A 7,105-nucleotide genomic window follows, 5' to 3' on the forward strand; every position below is an offset into this window, starting at 1 on the left:
ATACGGGAATCAGGCTGGAGCTTTTCACGGACGTGGATATGTTGCTGTTCGTAGAGCGCGGTATACGCGGTGGTTTGAGTCAGTGCTCCCATCGTTACGAGAGGGCCAACAATCGGTACATGCGGGACTACGATCCGGCGGAACCGTCGAAATATCTCATGTATTACGACGTAAACAATCTGTATGGGTGGGCAATGTGTCAGCCGCTGCCCACCCATGGATTCCTATGGATCGAGGACGCTGCCAATCTCGATGTCTCCGCTATACCCACGGATCATCCCGAGGGTTATATTTTGGAGGTCGATTTGGAGTATCCGCGCGAGCTTCACGACAAACACGCGGACCTACCGTTCTGCATGGTGCGCGAGAAACCGCCGGGCGCTAGCCAGGAGAAGCTGCTGGCCACTTTAAACGATAAGACCCGTTACGTAATACATTATCGCGCTCTGCAACAATGTATGCGTAATGGACTGGTACTGAAGCGTATACATCGTGGTTTAAAGTTTCAACAGTCCACCTGGCTACGCGATTACATCGAGCTGAACACGCGTTTGCGCACCGCGTCCACCAATGAATTTGAGAAGAATCTCTTCAAATTGATGAACAACGCGGTTTTCGGTAAAACAATGGAGAACGTGAGGAATAGAGTTGACGTGAGGCTCGCAACCAAGTGGGAGGGAAGATACGGGGCGGAAAGCCTGATTTCCAAACCGAATTTTCACAGTCTCGCGATTTTCAAGGAGAATTTGGTCGCGATTCAATTATCGAAATTGTCCGCGAAATTTGATAAACCCATTTACGTGGGAATGAGTATTTTAGATATTTCAAAAATTTGCTTGTATGAATTTCACTATGACTATATGCTTCCTACATTCGGCGGTAAATGTAGAGCGATGTATACCGACACGGACAGTCTGATATACAGTGTCGAGTGCGACGACGTTTACTCGGTCATGAAACGCGATCTCGCGCGATTTGACACCAGCGATTATCCTGACGATAATCGGTATGACTTGCCACGCGTCAACAAAAAGATACCCGGTCTGATGAAGGACGAGAACAATGGTCGTATCATGACCGAGTTCGTAGGACTGAGGGCAAAAATGTATACTTTCAAGGTGCAGGACTGTGCGAGAATTACCAAAAAAGCCAAAGGTGTCAAAGGTTACGTTATCGATAGAAATATAACATTTGACGACTACAAGGATTGTTTGAACAATTTCACCGTACAGTCTCGCAGTCAAAATTTAATAAGATCGAAGCTGCACCGAGTTTTCTCGATCAGTCAGCGGAAGGTCGCCCTCAGTCCGTACGACGACAAGCGTTTCGTTACACCCGACACCGCGGCGACTCTACCCTGGGGACATTATAGTCTAAAATTATAATTTATTTATTGTTTTTATTTATTCGCTTTATTTAGTTATTTATGTATTTATTCTATATTTTGATACATCTTAATAAAAGTTTTTATAAAACATTGCTCTTATTTATCCAGGAATTGTGCGTACTGTCGAATCCCAGCCACTTAACGAACACTTTTTCGCCCTTTCTGCGCAATACTCTCTCCACCAGATACACATCGGGATTGATGGTTTTCGAAAGCTCGTATTCGTAAAATCCACCCAACAGTTGCGTGCCCCTGGAATCCTTGAGGAGATACGTAGCGGGATTGGTACTCTGCACTTTCGCCACCTCGAATATTTCGGTCGTCCAATTTGGCGTGTAGCCTTTGGCGAACATCTGCTTGTATTTACTGATTCGTACGAAATCGCCGACTTTGAACTTGGCACGACCTGCGACCTTGATGTTACTGTATACTGTCTTGAGTAGCTTATCTGCATGCTCGGGTTTCACATCCACGGGACGCATTCCCGTGGTACGATGCTTTCGCGCATTGTACGCGTCCACCAACTCTTGCAGCATAGCGCGCCACTTGTAATTACCGTTCAACGTAAATCGTTTCCACATTTCCGTCTTCAACGTACGATTCCAGCGCTCGACTATCGACGCTTTCATCACGCTGTAGGTCGAGTAGTGATTTATCCCGCGTTTCCTCATCAACGCCCGAAAGTCACTGTTGTAAAACTCCTTGCCGTTGTCGGTCTGTAAATTTTTCGGACATCTGCCGTCCTTCAGTAGGATTCTCGTCATTGCCGTCGTCACTTCTCCGCCGCTCTTGGTCTTCAATGCCACCGCCCAAGCGTATTTTGAGAGGGTATCGATTACAGTGAGAATGTACTGGTGACCCGCATCGACGTAATTGCGCATATCAACAAGATCGGCCTGCCAGAGATCGTCGAAGCCGCGCACGATGACTCTTCTGCGTGGAAAATTTATCCTCGCCGGTGCGTGGAGCTCCTCCACCAACTGTATCTTTTCTTTGCTCATTTTTTTTTTTTTTTTTTTTTTTTTTTTCGAAATTCCTAATGAAAAGTGTTGCTAAGTATTGCTCTTTCCAGATCTCTTTTACTCACTTTATCATCCAATTTTTCGCAAATTGTTTGAAAAATTTGGTCCATCTTTTTCTCAAATTGTTCATTATATGTATTCAATGCCATTGTCAGATATTGCTTGAATTCAAGCAGTAAATGCTCTAAATTGGGTTCGTGTTTCCTACTCTCACCATCCAGTCCAATTCCAAATTTATTTATCGACATTTCAAATGCACTACTTTGTATTTCAAAAATCAGTCTCTTTTTCCTCGCTATTATTCCTCTTTTTGATGGCTCGTAATGTCGAGAGTAAACATTCTACGATGTATGTTAAACAAATGCAAATTTCACAACAGCAGGAATCAGACATTTAATTTTTTTTTTTTTTTACCTCGTACTACCGAAAGACGTTGATATTACACTGAGGTAAGAGTGTAACGTGCAACTTTCTTTATACGATGAGATCCTCCTCGCGCAACTCCTCGATTATCGACTGTATCTCGTTGTGATGACTCGTATTACCGGCAGCCACCGACGCGATCAAAAGTCTCAAACGTTCGATCAATTCATTCGGATCGTTCCAATGTACGTAGTTGATTGGTCCCTCGGTGACACGCATTAGTCCTTTACCCCTTTTTTTCGATGCTGTTGATGCTGCGCCTGACGGTTTACTTGCGCCCGACGGTTTACTTGCGCTAGACGGTTTACTTGCGCCCGATGTTGACGCGTCAGAAGTTGACGATTTTCTTGCGCGTGATGTTGATGGTAACCGATAAGGTGGTAAAATAGGTTTTCCCAATAGCAATGGTTTCATAATTTCTGTATATTTTGCACCTCTATTACCTTTGATTTGTTTTAGACTATCGTTTAACAGTTTATGCGCTTTAGTTTGATTGAGAATACTCTTGTATCGTTCCAAATCGTCGGGTTCTATAATGGCTCGATTGGGTTCTCTCATGAAAATTAGTTCATAAGTACCTCTTGTACCGGTGTATAACTTCTTATCGAGAATAATATCTCCCTCATGACTTATTTCAAATTTACATTTACCAAGCGTCAGTTGATCATCTTCATAACGAGGTCCAAAAGCATGATCAATCAAGTTCTCCCTATCAGTCAGAAGTAATTTAATATACTTGCCAGGGATCGGATGTAATTTAATATGTTGAAAGACATGTTGAAACAAGCCTGGTTCCTGTTTTTCATCAACATTTAATTTTTCTAGCAAACTTTTTTTTGAATCGGGCGACGGTTGATCGGTTATAGAAGACTCGTCGTCGTCGTCGTCGTCGGTCATGAAATCCAATGGATTCGTAATAGTTTCACTAATATTACTACTACTAAGATTCTTTGCTCGTTTATGCGGTGTCGATGTGAAGTAGGCTCCCCTCTTCAATTTATCGTTGTATTTGACAAACGAACTATTATTATTATTATTTGTGTTATCCTCCGTTTGCGAAACGAGTTTCTTCAATGGTTCGACTATCGGCTTGAATGTCTCGTTCAAACTGCTCTCCATTATCGCCTTCTCCGATTTCAAGGCACGATGCTTGTCGCGAATCACCTCGCTCGTCTTGGCGATCCTCTTCAGAAGCGATTTTTCATCCATCGCGATGCTGTATAAAACAGCTTTCCCCCGAATTGAACGGTTTTTAACCGACCTGTTGCGATGCTGTATTCTCCCCGAACCGACACGGGTTTTAACCGACCTGACACGGTGATCCGAACAGCCTGCGCTCCAGTATCAAACTGACACTCAAGGCCGTGATCGTGAAACCTTACCGGCATGATTATCGACATTCACAAGGCCGAAACCTTACCGGCAAGGTCGAAACCTTACCGGCCTGACAAGACCGTTCACTCGATCGTGGCGTACTCGTTGAAACCTTTGCGATAACGACCGTTCCTCAGAGAGCTATCCTTGTCTATTACTAGGAAACCGTAATCGCGACTCCAACAGGTCGAACACAATGTGAGAAATTTCTCATACGACATATCACTGTTGACGTGATCGTTGAAAATATGCTTCAGATTAGTTCCATCCTGCTTAAATATTATTAGCAAGTTTGCGTTATCTCGTATCAGATGCTTCGGTATTTTCGCATAAGTCTGACAGAGGTAGAAACAATCGATGTTGGCATGTCTACCCATGCAAAAGTAGTCCCTTATATTGTCCTGCTTGTCGTTGGCCACATCGTCGAATATGAAAATGGAATTCGGCTTTGCATCCGCGACGTTCACAACCTCGCAATTGTTGGAAAATTGAAAGTAACCGATTTCCTCCGTTTCCTGCAGAAGCTGCTCCAGATATCGATACTTCGGTTGCTGCAGCGATTTCGAGTAGACGTACAGGTTCTCGAATCTCACACCGTGCGGACTCTCTATGAGGCTCAGCAGCACGTTTGTCTTACCGCAATTCGACGGACCGCAAACTATGCAGCGTATCGTAGATGGTAATAGCGATCCGTGACGTTTTTTTTTTATTTGCGCGGTAGCATTGTGAGCATCCAAATTTGTCACGCGAATAGTCGGCACGTGCTTCACGAAATGCATCCTCGCTATTGACCTTCGGCAACAGCCGTATCGTTCATTTATATTTCGCGATTCACGGAACTATTCGGTCAGTTGCCATTACGATGGCGTTCATGCTAGTCGTCGTCGATTCCCTGCATAACTTGACGAATCATCAGCTCGAACACATACCGAAGATCGTATTGCTCGAGTACTTTCCAGACAGTATCGCGAGTGTGTGGGAAAGATTACCTCGGCACATTCGCGCGGACTCGGATGTGCAGCAATATCAATATTGTTTGCAACACTACAATCTACCTGATACCACTCACCACGACGGACCACCGAGACGGATAAAAGACTGTTACGTTTGTCAGCAAGAGAAGCAGTTGCTCTAAATGTCTGGATCGTTCTTCAATAAAGTCTTGAAAAAATTGCCATTTGAGCTGCACGTGCCCGGTTACAATTATTGCGGACCCGGCACTCGACTTCGCGAAAGATTGGAGCGCGGCGATCGTGGTATAAATCCGCTGGACGAGGCCTGCCTCGATCACGACTTAGCATATTGGCACAACGAGGATCTACCGGAGCGTCATCAGGCCGATAAAGTGCTAGCGAGGAGAGCGCGTGAACGTATTAACGCAAGAGACGCGACCTTGGGTGAACGCGCGGTCGCCGCAGCCGTATGGGCATCGATGAATGCTAAGCGTAAACTTGGCTTGGGATTACATAATATTGTTGCGATGAAGAAAGCAGTAGCGGCTAAAAAAAAGAACAACAACAAGAAAAAAATTGGTATTACGAGGAAGAGAAGAATTCGAATGCCGAGGAAACGGGGTGGTATAATACCTATACTTCCACTACTAGGTGCAGTCGGAGCATTGGCAGGTGGAGCATCGGGTATAGCGAGTGCTGTAAACCGTGCAAAAGCTGAGAGAGAACGATTGCGGGAAATGCAACGTCACAATCGCGCGATGGAAGCGTCGCGCGAGAGAGGCCGAGGTCTTTATCTGAAACCGTACAAGCGAGTCGTCGGAGCGGGTATCCGTGGAAAAAAAAAAAAAAAAAACAACAAAAAAACGGTCGAGGAAGAAAATGAATGAGGGAAAATTTCGTCGTCGTCGCGATGCTCTCCCGGATTCAGGTCCTACTAGTAACGTACAATTGGCACTCATCTGCCGACGCATACCATACTTCCGTGGAGTCTTTATGCGCACATCTCTGCCGCTAGACGGACCGCGGTGCAACGAGTGCGCGATCGTGAATCTCGACGATCAATGCGGTCCTGGTACCCACTGGGTAGCCTACGTCAAGCGTAACGACATCGTCCTATACTTTGATTCCTTCGGAAATTTGAAACCGCCGAAAGAATGTGTGCGTTACTTTGGCCCTAATGTTACAATCTACTACAATCATGATCGATATCAATCGTACGATAAAAGCAATTGCGGTCAGTTGTGCGTGAAATTCCTGCGAGAACAGATACTTTGAAACAAAAATGTCTTTCACCGTGACATTATCGGATCGTAAATCAGTATTAAATTCAGATTTCTTCCCCCCCATCAATCTGCAAGACGATCGCTACGAGATCGGTCTCGTGGACATGCAAACGTTCAACTCGATAGCCAATGTGGACGAGACGAATAATAAGTTTTACTACGATAACGATAAGGTACTGACGATACCCAGAGGCTGTTACGAGTTGAGTGCCATAAATGAATTTTTCCAGTCTGAAATTTCTGCGAGACATGAAATTAAAGACAACATTGACAGCGTCATTCTTCTACGAGCGAATAACAATACACTGAAGAGTGAAATATTCTGTAAATATTCGATTGACTTTGGAAAACCGAATAACATTGGCTCGCTACTGGGCTTCTCGTCGAATCGCGTGATCGAGCCGAACGTCCAGGCTGAATCCGACGATACCGTGGACATTGTGAAAACAAATATTCTACGCATCGAGTGCAACATTGCGGGTGGTGCGTACACCAACGGTAGACCACGACACATTATTCACGAGTTCTTTCCCAGCGTACCACCGGGCTATAAAATCTCGGAGGCACCGAAAACCGTCATTTATCTACCGGTCATCGTCAGAGTAATCGACCGTCTCACGTTACGTATCCTCGATCAGGACGATCGTCTCGTAGACTTTGGAC

The sequence above is a fragment of the Prorops nasuta genome, unplaced genomic scaffold, assembly GCF_024137725.1.
Source record: "Prorops nasuta isolate Cenicafe-Biocafe unplaced genomic scaffold, Cenicafe_Pnas_1.2 PNAS00013, whole genome shotgun sequence".
NCBI lineage: Eukaryota > Metazoa > Arthropoda > Insecta > Hymenoptera > Bethylidae > Prorops > Prorops nasuta.